At 41.5% G+C, this 14,012-nt stretch overlaps 1 protein-coding gene across 1 annotated transcript in view; it reads left to right on the plus strand.

The window, feature by feature from the left end:
- The first annotated feature begins 8,970 nt into the window (after positions 1-8,970).
- paqr8.L (progestin and adipoQ receptor family member VIII L homeolog) overlaps positions 8,971-14,012 on the plus strand; it is a 39,783-nt gene continuing 34,741 nt past the window's right edge. Inside the window, 1 exon segment of the mRNA NM_001085861.1 lies at positions 8,971-8,996. The gene's annotated coding sequence lies outside the window, so the exon portion shown is untranslated.

Here is a 14,012-nt window from a genome sequence, read left to right on the forward strand (position 1 = left end):
GCAACCTGAGTTATACAGGGAACTCTGAGTATCACTCATGTATTATAAGGAATAATGTACCCCCTACTGTAAATGATAAGGATATTAGAAGTCACTGAGGGGTTGTTCTGTGACCATATAAAGGCACAAGGCTGCAGGCTGAGTTATACAGGGAACTCTGAGTATCACTCATGTATTATAAGGGATAATGTACCCCCTACTGTAAATGATAAGGATATTAGAAGTCACTGAGGGGTTGTTCTGTGACCATATAAAGGCACAAGGCTGCAACCTGAGTTATACAGGGAACTCTGAGTATCACTCATGTATTATAAGGGATAATGTACCCCCTTCTGTAAATGATAAGGATATTAGAAGTCACTGAGGGTTTGTTCTGTGACCATATAAAGGCACAAGGCTGCAGGCTGAGTTATACAGGGAACTCTGAGTATCACTCATGTATTATAAGCAATAATGTACCCCCTACTGTAAAGGATAAGGATATAAGAAGTCACTGAGGGGTTGTTCTGTGACCATATAAAGGCACAAGGCTGCAGGCTGAGTTATACAGTGAACTCTGAGTATCACTCATGTATTATAAGGGATAATGTACCCCCTACTGTAAATGATAAGGATATTAGAAGTCACTGAGGGGTTCTGTGACCATATAAAGGCACAAGGCTGCAGGCTGAGTTATACAGGGAACTCTGAGTATCACTCATGTATTATAAGGGATAATGTAACCCCTACTGTAAATGATAAGGATATTAGAAGTCACTGAGGGGTTCTGTGACCATATAAAGGCACAAGGCTGCAGGCTGAGTTATACAGGGAACTCTGAGTATCACTCATGTATTATAAGGAATAATGTTCCCCCTACTGTAAATAAGGATATTAGAAGTCAGGGGATAATGTAATGGTAACCTATCAGTCACAGTGTACATATCCTATAATATGGTGCACACAATATGCATCTTGCACGTTCCATATAAAAATATACATTGTTTGTTGCAGTGTGTAGTAGAGGCTAGGACTGTGCAGAAATACTAGGTAACAGTTGGCTGCTCCATTCATAATTAATGGCTGCCTGTGTAACCAGAGATGTTGTGGCTCTTGGCTCAGACTAGTCACCGGCTGGATCAGAGTAAAGTGACCTAGTTGGGAAGGTCTCTGTCTTTCTTATCAGGAATTAATTAAGCACTTCATTCTGGATTCTCGCTGTCCCTGTGCCAAGTTATTTAGTAGACTCCTCTTACTATGAAATCAAACGTGACCCATACAGGGGGCATCTGTGCCAGGCTCTGAGTCTGTGATATGTTGTGTAGTTTTGGGCTCTGTTTCTACTTTTATTTCTGTGTAGATGTAACCTACACAACACTTCCTATAGTTCACAGTTTTTACAGTTCATGGAGAGGTTATAAGAGATGGGTTTCTGTAGTGATTTTTACCCATTATCTTTTCTATTTCACCAGCTTATTCTACATTTACAATAGACGTAGAAAGCTACGGCTCCATTGCTGTGGTGTCGCTGTCTGTACCCATCTATGTACTAACGAACATAATTCTGAACAGCCTTTGTCCAACCCATTTCCTTGGGCTCAGTCCATAATAGGGTTGCCAACTTTTCCTGAAAAGAATACCAGCTTTCGTATATATTTTTCTTTTTTCCCTATTAATAACATTGGGATCAGCCATCATTTTTACCGGCCAGGCCGATAAAATATTGGCCAGGTGCAGTGGTGTAACTAGATATTACTGGGCCCCACAGCAAATTATTTTTCAGGCCCCCAAAATGTTTAGAGGTTGACTTGTTTCTCCAGTATCTATTGAAATTGTATATGAATTAGGGCCTCATGGGGCCCCTATACCTCCTGGGCCCCCCTGCAGCCGCAGGGTCTGCTTCCTCTATAGTTACGCCCCTGGCCAGGTGGCAACCCTAGTCCGTAAGAGTGTAAGAAAGCCTATGAGGGATATTGGTAAGCACTGCACCCTTTTTTTTTTTTTATTTAATTAGGTTGTACTAAAGTAATACAATAATAAGCATGACTTTTATTCGGTTTATAGGATAAATAAACCTAAAAAAAAGCCTACGGCTTAAAATACTGTATTTTATATGCTGCCTATATGCTGTCTAGCAGAAGGTCAGGAATTTAGGAAACCCAGGAACACGATTCAGCAATTCCTATAATCCAGACATTGAACCCGTGACCTGGAAGTGGTTTTATTTTCAATTTTCAACCAGGCGTTTAACGGGGTTACATTGAGATTGGGTTCATAAAAAGAAGATGGGAAGCTACTGGGGCATCTTCAGACACACAGATATTCCCATCCCTGCTAAAGGGCTGTGGTTGCCTTGGGCTGGTATAAATTGTGGCTAGTAAGTGAGGAAAGGGCTAAAGCTGAAGCAGAGTTGTAATGCACCAAACCTATAGGGGTTTTTCACTTTTAAATTAACTTTTAGTATGATTTAAAAAGGGATATTCTGAGATAATTTGCAATTGTTTTTCATTTTTTATTACTGTGGTTTTTGAGTTATTTAGCTTTTTTTTCAGCAGCTCTCCAGTTTGCAATGTCATCAATCTGGTTGGTAGGGTCCCAATTACCCTAGCAACCATGCATTCATATGAATAGGGACAGGAATATGAATAGAAGAGGCCTGAACAGGAAGATAGTAAATAAAAGGAAGCAATAGCAGTACAATTGTATCCTTACAGAGCATTTGTCTTTTAGATGGGGTCAGTGACCCCCATTTCAAAGCTGAAAAGAGTCCGAAGAAGAAGGCAAATAATTCAGAAACTATCAAAAATAAAAAATGAAGGCCAATTGAAAAGTTGCTTAGAATTAGCCATCCTATATCATAATAAAAGTGAACTTAAGGGTGAACCATCCCTTTAAGTAACAGCTTAGCATTGTACGGAGAGTATTTAACTTTCCTGTGCATGTATATTGAGAGGGTGTCTTGGCTCCAGAAGGTGCTGGGAGTTGTAGTTCAGCGCATTACTACGGCCACTGTTTCGACAAACCTGAACTGTGTGCATAAGCATGGGGGTTGTAGTCTCTCATTGAGCCCCGTAGGGATTGTTTTGTTTGTGTCTGTTTGCTCTATGTGCCATTGTGATGAGAGCAGAATAAACACGGCAGCCTCCCACAGGCTTTCTTTTTCCATAAGATGTTTGTATTGAGGCGTCACCGCGTTCCTTCAAATGCATCAGCAGGAAATCAAATTAGGGCCCCAGCGTCTGCTCCATATTCTATGGCTGGTCTTGTTTCCTTTGCACGACTTCTAATGGGAGTAACATTATGAGCAGCAACATTGCCTGAACACCGTTTATATCTCGGTAAAATCATAGCCCTTATGTTAGGAAGAAGATGGAACCTACCTGCAGGAAAATGGCGTTTCTTTAGGCTAGATGTAGCTGGAGAGCTCCCAAAAGCCTTACAGCAGCGATCCCCAACCAGTGGCTCGTGAGCAACATATTGCTCTCCAACCCCTTGGATGTTGCTCCCATTGGCCTCAAAGCAGGAGCTTATTATTGGCTTGGAGCAGTTCGGGACTGGAAGGCCCTGGCATTCCAAGTACACAAAGGCCCAAGTAGTCCTCCACCAGCCCACTAAATAGTGACTGTCTATGAGATTTTACAGCAGCCCCTCTGGCATTTGCCAAAACTCACAGATTGCCAATCCAGGCCTGGCTTGGAGACTGTCAGGAGGCCTATCAGCTCCCATCGGGTGTAGTCCAGACCAAGGAGTAAGCCCAGGGATCAAAGTCCAAGTTAGCAGTACAATTAGGGATCAGGCAACATCGAGATCAATAGGCAGGCAGATAAACAGCAAAGTCAAGATTCAGGCAGGGTCAGAAGTCCAGAAATCAGTTCAGCACAAATTACAAAGCACCCAGGCATGTTCCAAACAAAACCTATAATTGGGCATTGAACCCATGACCTGGAAGGGTTTGTATCTTTGAATATTGAACCAATCGTGTGACGTAATCGCGCCTGCTTCAGGGCGTAGGTGTCAAAATGCTGCTGCTACCCACGTGGACGGACGCGCCAGCTGCTGGCATTCCTGACAGAGATAAGTTTTGGTTGCATAAAAATTAGGTGTACTGCCAAACAGAACCTCCTATTGGCTGCAAGTCCACAGAGGAGCTGCCTATAGTCAATCCCAGCCCTTATTTGGCACCTCCAGGAACTATTTTCATGATTATGTTGCTCCCCAACAGTTTTTTTACATTTGAATGTAGCTCATGGGTAAGAAAGGTTGGGGACCCCTGTTTACAGGTTATGTTGATCCTATGTGGGAGCATATAGTGTCCCATGGGACAGACAGGATCAAAGGACACCCCTTAAAATAAAGTGCCATGGATACCTCTCCAGGAGTATCTTCTGAATCTGAGGCAGGGGACCCCAGTAAACATAAAATTGAGGACCCAGCCAATCAGGTTTGTTGAGTTCTAGTTGCACTGCTGTTGTGCGGTTGCAGCACAAGACGGAGAACTTTATAAACCAGAAAAGCACGAGTGATTTACAGTATTGCTGCCTGAAGATGTGGCTGACACAATTAACCAAAGAGCAAGAGTAGGAGAAAGCTTAGCTGTGGAGGAGGAAACAAAACAAGCATCAGTAAAACCAAGACTAAAGTTGGCCATAGACGCAAAGATATTATCGTATGGACCTTTGTTTCGTACAATTTTCAGACTGTGTGGAGTGTCCCGACATTTTTAGTAACATGGCGATCAAACAGGTTAGAAGATTTCTGTTGGCTAACGATAATATCTCTGCATGTATTACCTGTCTGCTGATATCAATGGGCGACTGACTGTCATTACTATTTGTCGGCCAACACTTTAATACGATTGCCGTCTGTCAATTAATGGCCCAAGCATTGTGTTATTTGTTCTCTTTATTATTTTAATCTGAATGGTTAGTTGTTGGAAGATTAGCAAAAAAAATGAAAAGCCAATACCTTGATCAAATGTGGGGTGTTCCCAAATTTATTGTAGACACGTGAGTCATGTTCAGACGTTTCGGGACAAACAACTGCCGTTCCTCACTTTTGGCTTTTAATTTTTTTTTGCTATATGGATAACTGGCGGTGGAGGAGGCCAGTACCAATACCTTTCCCCATTACCTCGCAAATTTACATAGTTGTTGGAGATTGGCACAGACAGTTGTTCGTCCGACATAGGCTAATAACCTGTACTGTATGTCCATGACCAGCTTAAGTGCATGAACACACATGTGGATATTTGGCGCAGTCCTCGATGCAGTTTTTTAAAAAACTGACCACAGTGTATATACGCTAGCGTAATGTGCCATTGCCTAAGCTTGAAACCACTAAGCATATTTACACTTAAACTTAAACTGGTCATAAAGGTACAGGTTAGTAGCCTAAGGGCATGAACACACATGCAGATTTTCGGCGCGGTCTGCACCGCATTTTTTTTTTTTTTTTAAAAAAAGCCGACCACCGCATAAATATGCTGTTTCAAGCTTAGGCAATGGCACATTACGCAACATATTTAAGTGGCGGTCAGCTTTTAAAAAAAAAAAAACGCGTCACGGACCACACTGAAAATCCGCATTTGTGTCCATGCCCAGGTATTTGCTAAACAATGCTTAGGGACTGCGTTGAGGTGTCGTTTAAAAAACTTCCCCTTTAATTAAGACCATGGGGCAGATTTACTAAAGGGCAAAGTTGCCCTCGCTAGCTAAAATTCGCAAGAAATCCAATTTATTAATAAACGTAGAAAAAGAGACCATTGTTAGCGCAGTTTCATGCCCTATCGCCAGGCGAATTTTTCGCTCAGGCTAACGATAGTTACACTTAAGGTGCAAATTTTACAGAATGTTACCTCTTTCACAAGAGTTTCCTTCTCCACCTTAGACCTGCCAAACTGATATGATGAAGCTACATCCTCCTCAATCTTATGTCAGTGACATCATATCCTGTATGCCGAAAAGTCATAAAAATTCCACAAAAAAAAACGCTGGCGGTTTTTTTTTTTCATATTTTAATGCGGGATTGCCTTTAAAAGTTCTAACTGTTGAAGATTTTTGTGTTAACATTTTTTTTCCAACCATTTGAGGGGCATGCCACATTTATTTTAGGGGGGGGCTCATGTCTAGGGCATAAGAGGATCTCTTTTGTCTTTATTTTGCTTCCTTGGACATGTGTAATAATAAGTGGCCACTTCAAGCATTTGCACCAACATCTCTAATAAAGACACAGTATATACTGTATGACTTATATGTACTCACCCTATTCAAATTGAGTGTAAGTGTACTAAGTTTCTCTATGCAAAAATGAACATTAGCGAAAGTTCGCTATAAAATGCTCATGCTGGCGAATTAACGCTAGCAAAACTTCATCAGGGCTCGGATACCGAGAAACAAGGGAAAGTTGTACAGGAGCAGTGACCAGCTCCATGTTGTAGCTCCCACCCTTCTCAGCTATAGTCAGGTGATCCCACTGGTGTCTAATAAAAGGGCAGCCAAGTTTGGGAGTTTTACTTTGAAAGCAGCAAGTACCGTATATACTCGAATATAAGCCGTCCCGAGTATAAGCCGAGGTACCTAATTTTACCTCCAAAAACTGGGAAAGCTTATTGACTCGAGTTTAAGCCTAGGCCCGGGGTGAGAAATGCAGCAGCTTCTGGTAAGTTTCAATCAAAAAATTGAGGGTTTCTGCTCCCATTGGAGGTGCCGGCGTCTCGCTTTTGGATGCCGGCGACCATTCTTGGATGCCAGCGAATATTCTTGGAGACTATTCGTGGACGCCGGCGACTATTCGTGGACGCCGGCGACCGTTTTTGCGCTTGACCCGAGTATAAGCCTAGGTAGAGTTTTTCAGCATATTTTGGGGGCTGAAAAACTCGGCTTATACTCGAGTATATACGGTAAGTTGTAGGTAAAACTTAGTCCCTTTGTAAAATGTATAATGAAGCAATTGAATTCTTAATGAATCAGATGAAAATTAAGCGTAGGACTGGCCAGATATGGGATGACTTTGACGTAGTTGTTCAGCTTAAATATATTGCAATATATGGACAAACAATCCCTGTTTTGTTTAAAGGGTAAGGCATTTTTCAGTAGCAGTATGCACAAAATGTCTCTGTCTTAAATATATTGATAATTGGTTGAGTGCAGAGGACTCTTGTATCGGATACCGAGACACAACTTCGAATTTTAGTGAATTAGTGTAGTGGTTATACATTTACGCCTAGCAAAGTGGTGTGATATGTAGCAGATCCTGCGCTGGCGAAAATTGACCCTTTAGTGAATTTGCCCCCAAGCATCTACTAGAATTCACCCGGCGCTGGGCTGTGAGTTGCACAAGGACAATACAATCTCTGTACCGGCCTTAGGAAATTCTTTGGTACTGAGCCAAACTGGATCTCGTTGTTAAGAAAAGCTTTTTCTAACCCTTCCAGAGAAAATAAGGAAAATATAATAAATGCAGGAAGTGGCAAGAAAGTGAGGGAAGGGCTAAAGGTGAAGCAGAGTTGTAATGCAGTGAACTGTAGTTCAGTGGCAAATCAAACACTAGCCCAGTTATTTCCAGTACTGACACGACGGGCCCCTGGAGCAGCGCCAAGATCCAGGAGAATGAATGAAGTGTGGGAAGCGGAGCTCAGGCCCCACTAAAACATAATACCCCTTAGCTTTCTCTGCTAGTCCCAACAAAGGCACTGTGGGAATAAGCGGCTTAATAATGCTCTCTCAATGGATCTTTTGTGGGGTATTTAATCAACCCGAACCTATTTTATCCTCTGGGATTAATTCTCCGACACTGATCTTACTGTACACAAATAAGTAAAAATATGCAAGGTCAGCTTGGATCCTGGTTAACACGTAGCCCCTCCAGTTATATATTTATAGTGATCAAAACTGTATTTTTGCAAAAATTCATACATGATCCTCTTCATGTTATAAAACAGTCTAAATGACCCTACTCAACTTGCAGAGGTCTAGTTGCGAGTATGGGGTGGGTGGCCAGATCTCCCTGATAACCATGCCTTAACAGCAAGGAAAACCAGGAACAGCTGCCTAATATATCCTGCTTTCTAGGGTTTTTGCAACTGTCCGGCCACCACTGTCCATAGTTGGATATGGACAAATAAGCAACAGAAGAGCAACAGTGAGTTGCTACCCTTGTTATTTCATAGTTAGATAGGTTGAAAGATACACGTCTATCAAGTTCAACCTTTTCTTTTTTTTTGTATTGAAAATTTTTATTCAAAAAAGAAAGGTTGTGGGTGCACACCTGAGGCCAATTTCAAAAAGTCTAATTCCCTGTCTCAATGATTCAAGTAAAAATGCTAGTGCATATAGTTTTGAAACAGGGTTGTTTAGTTACAAAGTTATGATCATAAAATTGATAAGCCACCATACCACGTCAAGGTAAACCCCATACGGTGGTCCCTAACTTGTTTACCTTTAATCATAGTAAAATAGGTATCTTACCTCTCTTCTTAATAGCATTACTTTATGTGAACAGCTCCTATGCCTTGGTTTTAAACTGTGTGCTAAATCCTCCCCCGCCAACTGCTATGCGGCTTATGGGGTTTACCTTGACGTGGTATGGTGGCTTATCAATTTTATGATCATAACTTTGTAACTAAAAAACCCTGTTTCAAAACTATATGCACTAGCATTTTTACTTGAATTACTGAGACAGGGAATTAGACTTTTTGAAATTGGCCTCAGGTGTGCACCCACAACCATTCTTTTTTGTATTTGCTGGGAGCTATGGCTAAGCTCCATGTGGTTTGTTGCACCCTCATACCCACCCTTTTAGATTTTTGGTGGTCCTATTGTCCCTTTAATTATTTGCTTTGGTTTGTGCAATCACTCTCCCTTAAAAGCCGAAAATGCTAGCGGCATGGGAGGATCTAGCCTGAAGGCAGTCTCTCCCATTTAAAAGCCGCATAGCAGTTGGCGGGGGAGGATTTAGCTCACAGTTTAAAACCAAGGCATAGGAGCTGTTCACATAAAGTAATGCTATTAAGAAGAGAGGTAAGATACCTATTTTACTATGATTAAAGGTAAACAAGTTAGGGACCACCGTATGGGGTTTACCTTGACGCGGTATGGTGGCTTATCAATTTTATGATCATAACTTTGTAACAAAATAACCCCTGTTTCAAAACTATATGCACTAGCATTTTTACTTGAATTACTGAGACAGGAAATTAGACTTTTTTGAAATTGGCCTCAGGTGTGCACCCACAACCATTCTTTTTAAAATTTTTATTCAGTTTTAATTGCCAGAAAAAAGAACATTGCAACATATGGAACGAAGGAAGAGCATGCTAGAGATAACATACAAAACTGAAATCTAATTGTACCATTAGTCTGAAGAACAATATATTATCCAAACATTTCTATCCATGAATGCTAGAATGAGACATCTCCTGTCCCAATATTCCAGATTTAGCACACCGTGCTTCATTGTTTCTTTGTTGGGGGGGGGATTAGGAATAGGGGAGGACAATCAGAAAGAGAAGGGAAAGAAAAGGGGAGAAAGATGGAATAGTATCATTATCTAGTTATAGTAAATGATAGAACATCCTGCATTCAGCAAAACGTACCTCTGGTCTGCAGGTCATTCAAGTACTGGGCCCACGGATGCCACTCCAACTCCCCTTCATAGCTTCTATCTTGAATCCGTATGGATTCCATTGCTCTAATCCAGTTTATCTTTGATATTAACGCTGGACGCCCTGGAATATTTGGCTGTTTCCAATTTGCTGCTAATAGAGATCTTGCTGCTGTAAGAATGTGTGTGGTTAATTTGCGAGATTGTGGAAAGTGTATTGCTCGGATCTTCATCCCTAGCAAGAATGTGTGTGGTGTTGCTTGTATAGTGGTATGTAGAACCTCAGAGAGCAGAGTCGCTACCATTTTCCAGAATGCTTGAGCTATTGTACAAGTCCACCAGGTGTGCAAGAAGGATCCTCTATCCCCACACCCTCTAAAGCAGTTGGAGTGATCTGGGTTGCCACTTAATTTACTAATGCGTGTTGGAGTATAGTACCAGCGGAATATGATTTTATAAGCTCTTTCACTAGAGACTGCACATATCGATGTTTTTTTAGCAGTATCCCAAATTGCCATCCAAGTCTTATCGGAGATTGCTAGGAAGTTCAACCTTTTCAATTGATATAATCTGCCTAACTGCTAGTTGATCCAGAGGAAGGTGAAAAAAAAAAAAAACCCATTTGAAGCCCCTTTGTCTCAGAGGGGGGGAAAAATTCCTTCCTGACTCCAAAATGAAAATGGGACCAGTCCCTAAACACCATCCAACCCCTTCTTATACCTATCTAATGTATCAGCCTGTACCACTGATTCAGGGAGACAATTCCACATCTTCACAGCTCTCACTGTAACAAACCCCTTCCCAATATTTAGATGGAACCTCCTTTCTTTTCATTGGAATGGGTGCCTACATCCAATCTTTTCATGCAGTGTCCATCTGCTGATCTAACTGGAAAGCCACGTTTACTTTCCAGACAGACCAGCTAGGAGCCAGTGGGAATGCAGCCTCCTAAGATGGCCCATACTTGCACCAGTGGTGGGTCAGTAAGGCCTGATCTGCTATTCTAGCTCATGGCCGGTTTGAGCAGAATCCAACTATTGGTGCAGTCACAGCTACATAAAGGCTCATTCACCTAATGGGCAAAATGGGTTTCTCATAGGGATGCACCAAATCCATAATTTGGGATTTGGCCAAATCCCAGAATCCTTTGTGAAAGATTAGGCTGAATCCGAATCCTGATTTGCATATACAAATTAGGGCAGAAAAGGAAAAAGTGGAAAAACATTTCTTTACTTCCTTGTTTTGTGACGAAAAGTCACGTGATTTCCCTTCCTGCCCATAATTTACATATGTAAATTAGGCTTTGGGTTTGGCTTGGCACAAGGATTCGGCCAATCCGAATCCTGCTGAAAAAGGCCAAATCCTAGCCAAATCCTGAACTGAATCCTGGATTAGGTACATCCATACTTTCTCATACATTCAAGTCACTCTCATTATACGTCAATGGCAGATGAACAATGGCCATTAATGGCTGCTGCCTGATGTACAGCTAGATATCTACCCACTAAATGGTGGGAGATTTGTAATTATGGCACCTACCTGGTTGCATAGATGGAGATTTGTGATCCCCCCTTCCCCAACCATTCTTGCCCTGTTTTTTTTTTAGTCTAAAGGGTAAACGTAGCGAAAAATCAATATCATCGAGCTTTCAGAGCATGAATCGTATAATACAAAATAGAGACTTGACTTTGTAGGGCAGTTTGTAGCTTTCTTTTTACGTCATGTTGTGCCATTTGAGGTTCCTTTGGTTCTAACCAAGCCTTCAGCTACTCATAGCGAATATACTGTACAGAATTATCAGTCCTACCTCTGCTGGATAGTCCTTGCAAGGAACAAGTAGGAGGAATACAGAACACAGACTTTTGTACGCAAGGCTCAATCTGCAGGAAGAAGTATAAATGCTCTAGAGCAGTGGTCCCCAACCAGTAGCTCATGAGCAACATGTTGCTCTCCATCCCCTTGTATATTGCTCTCAGTGGCCTCAAAGCAGGTGCTTATTTTTGAATTCCAGGCTTGGAGGCAAGTTTTGATTGTATAAAAACCAGTTGCACTGCCAAACAGAGCCTCAATGTAGGTTGACAATCCACATAGGGGTTACCAAATGGCCAATCACAGCACTTATTTGGCACCCCAAGAACATTTTTCATGCTTGTGTTGCTCTCCAACTCCTTTTACTTCTGAATGTTGCTCACGGATTCAAAAGGTTGGGGATCTCTGCTCTAGAGAAGTAAGAGAAATACAAAGAGTATACAAAAGTGGGATATGGTGAGAAACTGATATCTCCTATATCCTATACTTTAGTAAACACATTTTTCCCAAAAATTCTAAATTTAAATTATTTGCATATTTGGCCATGCCCAGACCCACTCCCAGTCTACCCAATGATTTATCAAGGAAGATTGCACACTCTGAATACAAAAAGTCAACATATGATTTTTACAACCAAAAGTTGCAAGGTACAGTTACTCGCCCTACGTGTTTCCACTAAGTGATCTTCATCAGGGGCACAAAGCAAGAGCAAAAATAAAAATGCAGAACCGTACAGATGCGATAATCGGTTTGCCTTTTTATTTTTGCTATTGTTTTGTGTCCCTGATGAACATCACTTAGTGGTCGAAACGTGTAGGGCGAGTTATTGTACTATGTAGCTTTTGGTTGTCGTAAATTTTTTACCTTTTTTTTTCAGAGTGTGCAATCCTCCTTTTTCTTTTTGATTGTTACCCACTGATCAAGAAATCAGGGACAGTAGAAAACTAGTGAGCCTCCTAGTGTCCTGACTTCCAGAGAATTCTGGATATGAGGTTGCTGGATAAGGGGTGCAGTTTCTGTAAAACTTTTCCATTTGGTTAATCTACCATAAAGTACTAAATAGGTCCCGGAGATTTGGGAGAAGAGGGGAGAAAGGTCCTCTGCATCCCTCCTATCAACTCAAACCATAGTATAATTCCCAGGAAACAATATCTTAAAGGGATCCTGTCATCATAAAACATGTTTTTTTCAAAATGCATCAGTTAAAAGTGCTACTCCAGCAGAATTCTGCACTGAAATCCATTTCTCAAAAGAGTTAACAGATTTTTTTATATTCAATTTTAAAATCTGACATGGGGCTAGACATTTTGTCAATTTCCCAGCTGCCCCCAGTCATGTGACTTGTGCCTGCACTTTAGGAGAGAAATGCTTTCTGGCAGGCTGCTGTTTTTCCTTCTCAATGTAACTGAATGTGTCTCAGTGGGACATGGGTTTTTACTATTGAGTGTTGTTCTTAGATCTACCAGGCAGCTGTTATCTTGTGTTAGGGAGCTGCTATCTGGTTACCTTCCCATTGTTCTTTTGTTTGGCTGCTGGGGGGAAAAGGGAGGGGGGTGATATCACTCCAACTTGCAGTACAGCTGTAAAGAGTGATTGAAGTTTATCAGAGCACAAGTCATATGACTTGGGGCAGCTGGGAAATTGACAATATGTCTAGCCCCATGTCAGATTTCAAAATTGAATATAAAAAAATCGGTTTGCTCTTTTGAGAAATGGATTTCAGTGCAGAATTCTGCTGGAGCATCACTATTAACTGATTCATTTTGAAAAAATGTTTTTTCCCATGACAGTATCCCTTTAATCTGCCACTGCTGGGGCCAAAGGGCTGCTGTCTAAGGGCCCCCCACTCCTGCCGCAAAGCCCCCTCTGAGTCCCCCCACCGCAACCCCCTCCAATCTGCTCCCCACGCATGTGCCTTTTTTGTACCAACAAAGTCGGAACCTGTATGTGGTATAGTCATTGCTGTAAGGGTCTGGCCACACGAGCAGATTCAGAGAGTTTAGTCGCCAGTTGACAAATCTCCTCTTCTTCGTGGCGACTAATCTCCCCGATCTACCTTCCCCCTGCCTTCCACCAGCTAAAATGTAAATCGCCTGGGAGCAAGAACACGCATCGATTTGTTTTCTAAAATCGCCTGAAGTTCCTCGTGAGGCAAATATAGACGACTTCAGAAAACGAAGTGCTCCGTGTGCCTGTCCCCTGGCGATTTTAAGAGAATTAAGAGAATAATTCTGTTTTCTGATTGTTGCCTGTGAAAGATTATCCGCATTATCGTAGTGCTAACAAACCATAGCAAGCCTGTCTGTACATTTGAATCTGGGCAATAAAATAAAATCCAATTAGTTGCCAGAAAGAATTTTATTGTGCAAAACATAAATATATTTAATATTCCTCTATTTCATAGAGCAAATATGCCCCTGGCTCTTTATTCTGCAGAGAAATACACATTACATTATCATGTCAAAGATAAAAAGGAAGTTCAAAGTCTCACCTGAATAAAGCTATTTCCATAGAAACCTATAGCTTGGATCAACACAATGCACACAGTAAACAGACGGCAGGAGAAACCCCTCCTGGATCTCACTGTAGATATTAAGCCTGTGTGTTTAATAAGCAGCTGATAC

This window comes from Xenopus laevis, chromosome 5L (assembly GCF_017654675.1).
Source record: "Xenopus laevis strain J_2021 chromosome 5L, Xenopus_laevis_v10.1, whole genome shotgun sequence".
NCBI classification, from domain to species: domain Eukaryota; kingdom Metazoa; phylum Chordata; class Amphibia; order Anura; family Pipidae; genus Xenopus; species Xenopus laevis.